General features: G+C 46.7%; 1 pseudogene; it reads right to left on the bottom strand.

The window, feature by feature from the left end:
• Positions 1-8,288: 8,288 nt before the first annotated feature.
• LOC116801161 lies at positions 8,289-13,739 on the bottom strand (annotated as a pseudogene).
• Between the last annotated feature and the right edge of the window lie 588 nt (positions 13,740-14,327).

Raw genomic sequence — 14,327 nt, 5'->3', positions numbered from 1 at the left:
ATATGGAATCTTTAAAGACAACGGGTCAAGGTAAATACTATTACCCCATTAAGCAATCATCAGGCCTGGAAGCTTAACTACGAAGCTACGAGTAGTTTTTGGCGCATCCGCAAAGACGACAAATGGTCTAGCCTAAATGACGTTATTATAACTGGTCCTAAAATTCAAAAGGATATATTCGATATTCTAATTAAATGGCGCAAGTGGCAATATGTTCTGGTAGCTGACATTGAAAAAATGTATCGCCAAATTAAGGTTGCTCAGAAAGACCAAGAATACCAAAATTGCCGATCAGTGAGTTTATGTTAACAACCGTAACTTATGACACATCGGCAGCACCTTTCTTATCAGTCCGATGTCTACGAGAGTTGGCAGATCGCTTTTGCCAAGAGGTCCTAGCAGAAACAATTAGTGACGACTTTTATATGGATGACCTCATAACTGGTGCAGACTCAGTCAACGAGTGCTATGAACTTCAAAGGAAATTGAGGCAAGTGATGGAGAAGGCCGGCATGCATCTGAGAAAATGGGTTGCAAATGACGAACGTATTTTAGCCGACATTCAGGACGACGGTGCTACGGAGAAAATCTGCATTGAGGAGAATGAATCGATCAAAACCATAGGACTTCAATGGGATCCGAAGAAGGATACGTGTACGTTTTCGGCAGAAAACCCAATGCTAACACGCGTAACAAAGCGGTTAGTGTTATCACAGCTGTTCAGAAATTTCGACCCACTAGGATGGTTGGCACCTGTAACGATTCAAGGCAAATGTTTCATTCAGGAACTGTGGAAGTTACCGATGACTTGGGACGTTGAATTGGAATCCAACTTAGCTAACTGGTGGATGGAATATGCTAAAGGTCTATCATGTTTAGAAGAAATTAGCATTTCACGCTGGACTGGTATTATGGACTCCAATGGTATTATGGAGCTACATAGATTCTGTGATGCATCAGAGAAAGCATATGCAGCGGCTGAATATACAAAAGTTGGCGGCAGAGTTACTTTGCTAGCAGCAAAAAGCAAAGTAAATCCTTTAAAAAACAGGAAAACAATTCCAAAGTTGGAATTATGTGCTGCGCATTTATTAGCAAAGTTATTAGCGAAGGTGCAGGCTATATGGAGCAACAAGATCACAACGCGTGCATGGAGTGATTCGCAAATTACTATTGCTTGGATACAGAACAAGCGCAGCAAAGATAAGTTCGTCAGAACTAGAGTGGAAGAAATAAATAAACTAATTCCCAATGTCAAATGAAATTACGTTAAATCGGAAGACAATCCAGCAGACGTGGCTTCAAGAGGGATATCACCGCAAGCTCTTAAAATCAGTGAAATTTGGTGGAGAGGGCCTAATTGGCTAGCTATAGATGCACAACACTGGCCAACTCAAAAGGAATCGGAAACTGTTGTGGTATCTACATTGATAGAATCCGAATATCTTCAAAATCATCTTTTATCGAAGTATTCATCGATCGACAAACTTCTTAGAGTAATGGCATATGTATTACGCTTCATAAGGAATTGTGGTGGAGGAATTAAAGCTAGCAAAGATTGCCGTGGTAAAGAGACAACAACAGCTGGATTTTGGACACGAAGTCAGACGACTGAAAAACAAAAGGACATTAGACCCAAAGAGTAAGTTACAGGGTCAAGGTAAATACAATTTACGCCATCAAGCAATCATCAGCCCAGGAAGCTTAACTACGAATCTACGAGTAGTTTTTGACGCATCCGCAAAGACGACAAATGGACTAAGCCTAAATGACGTTATTATAGCTGTTCTTAAGATTCAAAAGGATATATTCGATATTCTAATTAAATGGCGCAAGGGGCAATATGTTATGGTAGCTGACATTGAAAAAATGTATCGCCAAATAAAGGTTGCTGAGAAAGACCAAGAATACCGTGGTAAAGATACAACAACAGCTGGATTTTGGACACGAAGTCAGACTACTCAAAAACAGAAGACCATTAGACCCAAAGAGTAAGTTACAGGCGCTAAATCCGTTTTTGGATAGTGATGGCGTACTTCGCGTTGGTGGACGACTACAAAACGCAATGATACCCTCACATTTGACTTGGTCAATTTGTAACGAATACACTCATAGAGCGTTGTCCACCCCAACACACTCTGTCTACTATTTTTACCGGCATGCTCAGGGAAAATGGGCGTGGGTTTTGTGTTGAGATGAACAAGAGTGTCACAGCTACAATACTGTAGACAGAGATACGGTAGATTCAAAAACGATAACCAAACTGTTAAGAAGCGGACAAGAAAGTGTACCTATTGAAGATTAGGCCCAGATGTTATTGGCCTTATTCTATTCCCAACCTACCTGTGAAATCCATTCGGACTCCACTCTAATACAACCACAGCTTTACATACCCTTTGGTGCCCAACAAGACGTCAGATTAGTTCATTTTGGACCCCATATAATTGAAGATAAAGATAATATTCCGATACATTTTCCTAAACCTAATCCTTAAACTAAAAATTACGTTATTTACGTAAGAAAATCTCTTATTGAGTAATTTTGCTTATCAACGATAAAATAAAGGAAAAATAATTAAGATAGGAATGCAAATACTGGTATTTAAGTTTGGCTTACTTTACATTATAATTATGTATGATTAATATATATTTAAACTTTAAACTTCTTTAAATTAAGAGTTCTAGATATATGATTAATTAAGGCAAGGTATTTTAATCACACTATTTAGGAATATCTGACTTTTTATATATATGCTTGTGTGTTTTTATTATTTTTGTTCCGTACTCACGCACTTTCCATCGATGTCAGCAGGCCTGATGACTGTTGATGATTTGCTGTAGGTATTAATATAAATCGGGAAAATCACATATATATACTTGTCAGATCTCCCACAAGTTAAGCTAAATTAGAATCGTAGAAATTTATAAGTAAATATTTTTAGGTAAAATTAACACAAATATGAAAAACTATTCTAAAGATACTTAAGACTGGACACGATCATTCGTGTTGCGGCTGCTTCAGGTTCGCAGCATACGCAGCGACAAGGCCAGCAGCCTGGGGCTCGTTTGTGCACAAATATTCTTGGAATGCGCACTGATGAAGAAGACACCAAGCTGACTTGTGCATAAAATGGATGCACGGCGATCTGCTTCCTGCGTGCGGCGATGAAGAGTAGAAAAAAAGAACGCCAACTCTGGGGGGTGGGTTGACCTGCGATCTGTCCTCAGCAGAAGAGGACAAGCCCAGCTTTCCGCTGCACGCGGTGGGTGCTCCTGATGTAAGCAGTTGTAAATCGTGGTCAAAAGTTTGGCGAAAAACAATACAAACCGCCTTGGCGACGCAGCCACTAAGACTTCTATCTCCAAATGTGGGACCGGCAGCGACGCAGTTAAAGGAAACTATGACTTGGGAGTATTTGCCTTGAAAAACTATTATCCAAACCACACGATGCTCGTGGATTTTTAATCATGGATTTTGCATAAAGTTAAACTGCACTCGATCACGCCTTCACGAAAAGAGAACGGTAGTATGCAAATCATATGTGACCGTAGCTTGCTACAATCCTACTCGGGAATTTTGTGGTATTTTTATAGGGCAATTTTCATTTTGGCCAAGATTTGAGTTTGTCTAAAATGGTTCGTCACCAAATAAGTGCGGTAGCACATATAAGGTTGCCATTTGGCTCGACTCCCACAACCACAGATTTGATTTTTAGTCCCTGTGACTAACAATAAAAACTGAAAAAGGAGTCAAAAGCAATTACCAAATGTTCTTGGCATGAAATCTACCAATTTCCTTGCCGTTCATGTCCTCTAAGAGATATATTGATTGACCAATCCTTTCTTTGACTCGGGCCTTAACACCGACAGGAGCGAGTTTCGCGTTAAAATTATTCGCTGCATTACTTAGAACGAAATTTCTTTTAACAACTTCTTGACCAACCTCAAAAGATCGGGGTCGTGCTCGGAGATTGTAAGACTTTTGGTTTGTCTCAGAAGCCTTATTCAAATGTTTGGCAATGTTGGAGCGAATTCTTTGAAATTCGTCAGTCCTTAATAATTTTACGTCACCTTCTGTGAGTAAATTAAGTTTGCGCAACAGTTTGTAGTCATTACCGTGGGATATCATGTGTTTACCGAAAACAACCTGATAAGGCGATATACCAATAGATTGGTGAATCGAGTTACGAAGAGAACAGTTAATGCTACTGAGGAACACGTCCCATTCGCGATGGTCAGAAGCTCTTAAAGCAGCGTTTATAGAACGGTTAACTCTCTCAGCTCCGTTGGATTGTGGAGCACATGCACCAGTAAACATATGACGAACGCCATATTTCGAAAGAAAGTCAGAGAAATCACGGCTTTTAAATTGAGTTCCGTTGTCACTCACGACTGTTTCGGGTACACCAAAGCATAAAAATATTTCATCCCGCAATATACTGAAGATCACTTTAGTGTTGAACTTTTTCACAGCTTTTAAAAAGGTAAACTTGGAAAAGTGATCCAGAATAATCAGTGTACCAATGTTGCCGGATTTCGATCTGGGAAATGGACCGATAAAATCAATATAAAGTCTTTGAAAAATTGTATCGCTTTGCACTTGTGCTCCCATTGGTGTTTTTAAAGAACGATTGGGATATTTAGTGGTCTGACACGTCTCGCAATTTCGAATGTAGTCACGAACGTTGATAACCATGTTTGGCCAGTAAAAACGCCGTCTAATACGCTCTAAGCATTTAGCCATTCCACAATGTGCAGATGTTGGTTGATCATGAGCCGAACTTATTACGCTATGACGCAACGACTCAGGTACAAGCAATTTCCAGCAATCGTCTGGTGAAACGTCTGTACAATTGGGGAATGTTGCCCGATGATAAATATAGTCATCACTGACTTGAAAATCAGGTAATTTTTGAGAAACTAATTTATCTCTGAGAGCAGAGTACTCTTCCGATTGAAATGCACTGGATGATAAATCAATTTCTGGATGGACTTCAAGGTCTATTGCAGCAATATCGTCAACATCCTCGAACGATCGAGACAAAGCGTCCGCAACCACATTTTCTGTTCCCTTGCGATGCTCGATTTCGAAGGAATAACCCTGAAGTTTGATAGCCCATCTTGCCAATCTCCCGCTTAAATCTGATTGGTTCATTAGCCATCAAAGACTTGAGTGGTCGGTGACTACTTTGAAGCTATGACCGTCGATGTACATTCTGAACTTCTTAATTGCCAAAACTACAGCCATGCATTCGAGTTCTGTAACTGTATAGTTACGTTGGGCTTTATTCAGCTTCTTAGACATGACTGCTATCGGACGTTCACAACCGGAATCATCACATTGAGCTAGAATTGCACCCACTCCATGTAGTGAAGCATCACACTGCAGGGTAAATGGTTTGTCATAATTGGGGTGAATGAGACAAGGAGCAGAGCATAACTTGTCTTTGATATTGTCAAAAGCTTCTTGAGCAAGATCGTTCCAACTGAAGGATATGCCACGCAACAGTTCAGTAAGATTGAAAATGACTGTGGAGTAATTAGATATGAATCGCTGGTACCAACCAGTCATACCAAGAAATCGTCTTAGTTGTTTTTGGGTCTTTGGAACCGGAAAGTCTCTCACAGCAGCGATTTTGTTCGGATTTACTTGTAGTGTGCCTTCGCCCACCAGGTAACCGAGATAGTCTACTGTTTTCAAGCAAAACTGACTTTTCTGGACATTAATTGTCAACCCAGCTTTACGCAATTGGGTGGCTACTTCGGACAAATGCAAAAGATGGTCTTCGAAATTGTTTGACAAAACCAGCAAATCGTCGAGGTAGACTAATACATGCGATTTTAATTGATAGGGTATAACGAGGTCCATCAAACGGCACATGGTTAGTGGAGCGTTTGACAATCCAAAAGGCATTCTCTTGAACTGATAAAGGGGCCTATTTGGAACGGTGAAAGCAGTCTTGGCACGGGATTCTTGATCTAAACAGATCTGTCAAAAATCATCTTTGAGCTAAATTTTGGAAATGCAATGTACCGGTGGAAGACGACTTAGCAGTCCATCCATAATTGGGATTGGGTATGCGTCCTTTACTGTGACTGCATTTAATTTTCTTGCATCGAGACAAAATCGCACCTTGCCTGGTTTGATATGCAAGGTAACTGGAGATGACCAAGGCGATGAAGGTGCCTCTTCAATGACATCCATCTTAATCATGCGATCGATTTCTATGCACAAAAGTTTTTCTTTAGCAGGCGAAAGTGGATAAAATCGTTGTTTGATTGGTTTCGCATTGGATGTATCGATATTGTGCTCTATCAGGTTAGTCAATCCTAAGCCCTCGTTCTCGAACGATGGGAAAAAGTCTATTACTTTCTGCAATTTTAATTTTTGTGAATCAGACAATCGCACGCGAGTAGAGTCTTCTTCGGGTTCAAAGTTGATTTCGTTAATCAAAACTGTTTGCTTAATAGAAATTCCAAACGTATACCAGAAATCCATTCCGCATATTACGCTTTGCTTTATGGAAGGAACTATTAAGAATTCAAAGTTATTATCAACTGAGTTGTAAGTCAAGGGAATTTGTATAGTGCCTGCAACATTTTGCGTTTGGCCATCAGCAGTTCGCACAACCGATTTAAATTTATTAAATGGCTTGCTTGATGAAGTGGAGTGGGCGGAAAATCCTGGGGTGGTGGTTGCTGCGGCTGCTGCTGATTTTTTCCCTGAAATGAAACACTCGGGATCGACTTCACGAGAGTTCCGCTCTTTATTCGCGCACTTGTTACTTAAGACTACCTTAACATTAACAGTAGAAATACCGCGGGACCGCGGAGTGGTGAATACATTGCGGGAAGGGAGGAGAGCGAGAGAAGAGAAGGAGAGCGCGAGCAGCGGTGCTTGCGAGCCGTGGAGGAGCTTCGAGTAAAAGCATTGGCCGCTTACACTGCCGCTCAACTGTTTGCGCCCTTCTGGCGTGAACATTCTCCCCCCCCTTGCGTAGGCAAAGGTATCCCTGGCCGGCTAGACATCAGGATCGGCCTCTTCATTCCGTGCACGCTCCAGAAACGGTCCATCCGAACACCGTGTTCTGCGCGACGGGCAAGCCATCCTCAATTTTAAGGAACCCTGGTTGGATCAAGTTGGCATATACATCTGATCCCAACACGAGGGAGATGGAGGCCGGCCGGTGGAAGCGCTCGTCCGCGAGACGAACACCGTCAAACTTGGCCCTGGCGGCGTCGCTCAGAGCTTGGATGGGTGTCCGGATCCTTAGGCTGGGTTCGACCTTCAGGACGACGTTGAGTCGGAAGGTGCTTGTTCGGGACCGGAGTGTCACCGAGCAGACCTCGTTGCCTCCCAGCCGGGCGATGGGCAGCCGGAACGCAGCCGCCAACGACCGGTCGATGCTGCTCACCGGCATGCATGGGTCGATCATGGCCCCGGTCTCGAAGGTCTTCGAGCCCGTGTCCAGCACGACGATGGCTGTAGGCAGAATGGGAACAGCCTTCTGCTGCCCCGTTGCCACCGCCGGAGACGCGACGGAGACCTTCGGACGCCGCTGATTGTTGGCGACTGGGGCTGGTGGTGGAATGCGGGAAATCCGGACCGGACGAGGTGCAGCGGGATGGCGCTCTCTGCGCGTCGGAGCTGGTAGCGCTGCTGGGGACGGAGCGGGACGGACCTCGTGCATGTGGAGTAGAGTGTGGTGGTCTCCTCCACACTTCTTGCATCCCTCTTGGCTTCGGCAGTCTCCTCCTGAGTGCTGATGGGCGAGGCAGTTCGAGCAGTACTTATTAATAAGTACTGCCCGAAGGCGCTTTTCAGCGCTCAGTTTGTGGAACCTCTTGCACTTCCGAAGAGGATGGATTCCAGAGCAGACTCGGCAGCGGTAGGATTTGATACCTCGAGTACGTCTGCTTTCCAACGACTGGGTGGCACGAGGTCGAGGAGCCATTATTGGAGGAAGTGAGTAAGTCTGCCAATAAAAGAAATGAAGAAGCTTAGTATGCGCCGACTACTATTTGGGCCCCGGAATGGGGGAAGTGCCCTAATCCCTAGGAACGGAGGACTCTTTGTCCTCCATCGGTAGCAGAATAACCTTGTGGACAGGGCGTTTTATGGTGCCGCGAGACGTACGGATCTCGACGACTCGAATGCGGTCGTCGGCTCCTGGAAAGGCAGAAACGATTCTGCCGAGCCGCCATTCGTGCGGTGGTAGATTGTCCTCCTTGACAACTACCATATCGTCGGCTTGGAGATTCCTGGTCGGAAATTGCCATTTGCTTCGTTTATGGAGTTCTTTAAGATACTCCTCTTTCCACCGTGCACTAAACTGCTGATGTTGTGCCTTGAGGTGTTGCCATCGATTTATTATCGACTTGGCTTCGCCCTTTATCTCGGGTTCCGCCGTGGAAAGCAACGGCCCTCCAATAAGGAAATGGCCTGGTGTGAGGGCCAACAAATCTGAGGGATCTTCGGACATAGGGGAGAGGGGTCTAGAGTTGAGGCAGGCCTCAATCTTAGCGAGAAGTGTCGCCAGCTCCTCAAATGTATATTTGCGGGCTGACGTCGATTTAAGGAACAGGGTTTTGAAGCTTTTCACCCCTGCTTCCCACAAACCCCCCATATGTGGAGCCCCTGGTGGGATGAATCGCCATACGAGTCCCTGATGTCTATATGCATCAGTCACGGACTCTTTGATGGCTTGGAGAAAGTCCCTGGAAATCAAAGTTGCCGCCCCCACAAAGGTCTTACCATTATCCGAATGGACCCGTTGAGGACAACCGCGCCTCGCTACGAAACGAGCAAAGGCCGCTAGAAATTTCTCGGTTGTTAGATCGGAAGTGGGTTCCAAATGGATAGCCTTCGTGGAAAAGCACACAAACACACAAACATATCCCTTCGTTATGAGACACGATCTCCCTGTATAGTTTTTTATTTCGAACGGGCCGGCATAGTCGATACCCGTGTAGGTGAACGCCCTAGAGAAGGAGACTCTATCTGTCGGGAAATCGCCCATCAGCTGTGTTTGGAGTCTCTTCTTGTAAATCGTGCAAATCTTACAAGGATTGACCACAGCCTTCACCAGATTCTTGATTTTAGGAATCCAATACTTCGATCGGATCAGGCGTACGATCAATTGACTACCGCCATGAAGAGTAATCTGGTGAGTAAATTGGACGACAAGGCGCGACAGTCTACAGTTATAGGGGAGAATAATCGGATGACGTTCATCATATTGCAGGGTTTTGGAGGCAGTGAGACGGCCGCACGCCCTTAACAGGCCGTGTTGGTCAATGAACGGGAACAAATTCACCAACGGACTTGACACTGGAAGAGGCCTTTTCTCGGTCAGATGCTGAAACTCTTGGCCATATGCTCTGCGCTGCGCAATGGAGGTCAGAGTTCGTTCTGCCCCTCGGATCTCTTCACTTGTAGGGCGTGAGTTGGGCAAGAACGAACCTTTGCGGCAGCGTTTAAGGAAGCGTTGAACATAGACCAGAACTCGCAGGGCCTTGTCCAACTTGGAGAAACGCTCGAGAAAGTCGATGGACGGGGCCTTGACAAAATGCACTTTGACCGCGCGCTGCTCTAGCTCGGTCACTGGAAGAGTGTCACTTTGTGCTGGCCATAGCTCTCGTGGCCCTTGCAGCCACTCTGGTCCGTGCCACCAGAGATGGTTATCTGCCAATTCATGTAAGGATACGCCTCGACTGGCTAGATCGGCGGAGTTTTGTTCTGAGCGAACGTGTGCCCAACAGTCGACTGGCGTCGCCTGCGTGATCTTGGCAACTCTGTTGGCCACAAATGTGGTCCAGTTGCACGCAGGCTTTCGTAGCCAGGCTAAGACGATTGTGGAATCTGTCCAGCAGCGGATATTTGAACTGGCGGAGGGCATGTGCGGGAGGATTGCTGTCACCATTTCGGTTAACAGCACGGCACCACAGAGCTCTAGCCGAGGAAGGGAGACGGTTTTTACCGGGGCCACTCGTGTTTTGGCTGTAAGCAGGCGAGTCAGGATCTTTTGCCCCATCTCGACGCGGATGTATATCGCCGCTCCATAGGCTCTCTGAGACGCGTCACAGAAACCGTGGTGCTCTATGATTACCTCAGGCTGGTACCAGATCCATCTCGGAACGCGGATCTGGTTGAGGTCGGAATACTCGGCTAAAAACGATTGCCACCGCTGACACATTTCAGTGGGAAGCTTATCGTCCCAGCCTAAGTTTTGCAACCAAATCTCCTGCATGAACATTTTCGAACGGATTATGAACGGCGCGAGCCACCCGGCAGGATCGAACAACCTAGCGATTTGGGACAAAACTTCTCGCTTTGTATAGGAGGGTTCCACAACTATGTCTGGAGGAACGAAATAGAATTCGTCGGACTTTGCCCTCCACCGAATACCGAGCGTCTTGGCCGTGCTTTCGGCATCGATGTCGAGGAACTCGCTATGAAGGAGGTGTTCGGCCGGGACGTCTTTAAGGACGCCTTTGTTGTTCGAGGTCCACTTTCTCAGCGGAAACCCGGAGGCACTTAGGGCTGCTTGCAACTCTCGAATTGAACTTTGGGCTTCGATTACGGAATTCGCCCCTGCCAGAACGTCGTCGACGTACATGTGCTGCTGGATGATGCGGCTGGCATTTGGAAATGGCACTTGGATATCCTCTGCCAGCTGTTGCAAGACTCGAATGGCGAGGAAGGGGGCGCAGTTGACCCCGCAGTTGACACATTTCAGTGGGAAGCTTATCGTCCCAGCCTAAGTTTTGCAACCAAATCTCCTGCATGAACATTTTCGAACGGATTATGAACGGCGCGAGCCACCCGGCAGGATCGAACAACCTAGCGATTTGGGACAAAACTTCTCGCTTTGTATAGGAGGGTTCCACAACTATGTCTGGAGGAACGAAATAGAATTCGTCGGACTTTGCCCTCCACCGAATACCGAGCGTCTTGGCCGTGCTTTCGGCATCGATGTCGAGGAACTCGCTATGAAGGAGGTGTTCGGCCGGGACGTCTTTAAGGACGCCTTTGTTGTTCGAGGTCCACTTTCTCAGCGGAAACCCGGAGGCACTTAGGGCTGCTTGCAACTCTCGAATTGAACTTTGGGCTTCGATTACGGAATTCGCCCCTGCCAGAACGTCGTCGACGTACATGTGCTGCTGGATGATGCGGCTGGCATTTGGAAATGGCACTTGGATATCCTCTGCCAGCTGTTGCAAGACTCGAATGGCGAGGAAGGGGGCGCAGTTGACCCCGAAGGTAACTGTTTTTAATTCGAAGTCTCGGATATCTCCTTCCTTGTTTCGGAACAGAATTCTCTGAAACGGGGTATGTTTCGGATCGACCCAGATCTGACGATACATTTTCGTGATGTCTGCACTGAAGACGTATTGAAAATAACGCCATTTCAGGACCTGGATCGTTAGATCGGATTGTAGGACTGGACCAGCATGAAGAATATCATTTAAGCTGGTCCCATTTGCCGACGGACTTGAAGCGTTGAATACAACGCGAAGCTTTGTAGTGGTGCTTTCGGGCTTAACTACCGCGTGATGAGGAAGATGATACGATGGAGAATTGTGAGTCGGCGGAACTTCTTTCATATGACCCAGATCCAGGTACTCCTGGATCACGCTGTCATATTGCTCTTTTAATGGAAAGTCTCTTTTTAAACGATTTTCGTTTCTAAGAAACTGAGCTAGCGCAATGGACCTTGAATATCCTAAATCGGATCCGATATTCTCGGGATCCCGGAACGGGAGCGTCACCACGTATCTCCCGCTTGCGTCTTTTGTCGTTGTTTGGAGGAAGTTCCTTTCACAATAGGAGTCCGACTCTTTTACCATCTTTACTGGTAGATCCTCCACCTCCCAGAACTTGCTGAGAAGCGTGTCGAGCGTATCAGGGTCGCCTATTTCATGCACCTGGGTCGTGAAGGATGCGACCCGTTTCGGCTTGCCCTTGGAAATCGGCCCCGTTAGCACCCACCCGAAAATAGTTTCTTGGCCCAGGAGCGAGCCGCAAATATTTTGTCGGGTGCCATCCATCATTATGGATGGTAGAATGTCAGCCCCGATCAATACATCAATTTGAGAGCTCTCAAAAAAGGTAGGATCTGCCCAGCGGAGTGCGGGCAGGTCCTTCAAGGAATTCCGAGGGATCGGATAGGAGGGCAGTTTGCCTGAGAGCTCCGGAAGGACGTAAGCTTCAGTGTCTAACTGTAGACCTGGCTTAGTAGGAGAGCGAATCCCGAAGTGACACAGCTTCGAGGACTTCGCGGAGACTGAATGATTTAACCCGGAGACTTGGGTCTGGGTGTTGCGGAATGGCAACTTGATGAGGTTGAACAGGCGTTCTGAAATGAACGTCGCCTCGGATCCCGAGTCGATTAAGGCTCGGGCTCGGTAGCTCATCCCCAAATGGCACACGTCAATCATCGCTGTGCTCAGTAGGACGGCTGAAGTGCCGGACGCGAAAAAAGTTTGCACCGCTGAGGTGCCTGCCGATGCATTTCTGCTAGAGGGTCTCGGAAGTTGCTGTGTAGGGGGCGAGGTTGAGGAACTCGCGTTTTCGGAATTTGGGGGGCTGCGATGCAGCAGCGTATGGTGCCTGCCCTTACATGTAAAGCAGCTGTGCGTGCTTGTGCAGTCACGTAGCTGATGACCTCTGGCAAAACAATTCAGACATAGCTGCTTCTTTTTGATATACCCGGAGCGCGAGTCAACAGACATTTGAAGAAAACGCGGGCACAATCTTACCGGATGGTTCTCCTTCGAACATAAGTCACACCCTTTCTGTTTGGTGCTGACCTTTGTCTCGAAGGATTGAAGCCTTTTTGGAACTGCCTGAGTCGGTTTCATATCTTCGATGGCTTCCAATGTCCGATACCTTTCGCTCAGGAAGGCATTCATTTCTTCCCAAGCTGGGATCTCGGATTTAGCAGTTAGCGACTGTTCCCATAAGGACAGGGTCTGCTTGGGCAGTTTGCTCGCGCAAAGGAAAACCAAGATACAATCCCAGTTCTCTGTGGATACCTGGGAATGCTCTAGTGCTATTAAACACCCCTGAATCGTGGATTGTAGCTCTTTTAGAGCATGACCAGATTCTTGTGAAATTGAGCTCAAGTTAAAAAGAAGCTTGAGCTGGCTGTTGACTAAAAGTCGCTTATTTTGGAACCGATCTCGAAGCGCCTCCCAAGCCGAAGCAAAACCATCATTCGTGAGAGGAGATTTCGCCACGATGGCTTTTGCTTCGCCACTTGTTTTGGTAAGGAGGTGGAATAGCTTCTCGACCGGAGTCAACCTGGGGTTGTTTACGTAAATTGCCGTGAATAGGTCCCGGAAAGTGGGCCATCGGAGGTAGTCGCCATCGAAGACTTCCGTGTCGCATGGAGGTAAGCGGCAGCCGGACGAAATTAGCGGCTGAGAGGGTGCTTGCGCGACTTGAGGCGTTGCTCTGTCGATTGTTTCGCCAATTTGTGCTGCACATGACTCGTATACTGAGTAGCAGTAGTCATATTTGGCCTGGAGAATAGGCACTGTGTCGAGGGATCCTTGTTGGGCCATTAGGTCAGAGCATGTTTCGTACTCTCTTTCCACTTTGTCCCATAAGGCTCGCACCTGTTGCAGACGGACTTGTAACGTGTGTAGGGACGGAGAGGCTTGATCAGGAGTGTTGATCTTCGCTTCGAAAAGGCTTACGCGATCGCTGACGGCGATGAATTTATGCAACGCTGCGTTTGCGGGCGTTGGCTGCTCAGAGGATGCCATTTTTCTTGTGTTAGAGCGTGTGACGCGGAGGAAATCAGTCCCGACAGCGGAGGGACTCTCGGATTTTCTCGATAGAGAAGACTCACTAGACGCTCGCGTCACTGGTCGGGAAATGACCAACCTAGGAGTTGTCTTCGAACTGGTCGATGGCAAACCCTTTGCTTTCGGAGTGGGAGTCGCGGGTTTGACCCTAGGACTAACGGACTTGGGTGCTGGCTTACCGCGAGTGGATAGCGGAGATTGCGGGTTGAACTTTTGTTCTTTTCCAGGTGCGGTGGTCTTTTTCTTGTCTCCCTCTAGGGGCATGCTCAGCTATGCCCTAAGAGAAGGAAGTCACGAAGGCCTGCACGCCGCAAACAAAAAAAGTGTGGAATTGAGAAAAAAAGAACAAGAACCAGACACAGAGGGCACCAAATCTGGATGGACAAAGGATCCCGTCGGAATTCGGGAGAAAGTTGCAATTGGGATCTGGAGATTGGAGCACGAAAGAAACAAAAATCGCAGTCTTTGTGAAATAAGGCCCAATAGATCTTCAATCAACTTGAAAAAAGCTTA

This window comes from Drosophila sechellia, chromosome 3L (assembly GCF_004382195.2).
Source record: "Drosophila sechellia strain sech25 chromosome 3L, ASM438219v1, whole genome shotgun sequence".
In the NCBI taxonomy this organism is placed as follows: Eukaryota; Metazoa; Arthropoda; class Insecta; order Diptera; family Drosophilidae; genus Drosophila; species Drosophila sechellia.
The sequence above is the reverse complement of the archived record's forward strand: the minus strand, read 5'-3'. Positions and strand labels throughout refer to the sequence as shown.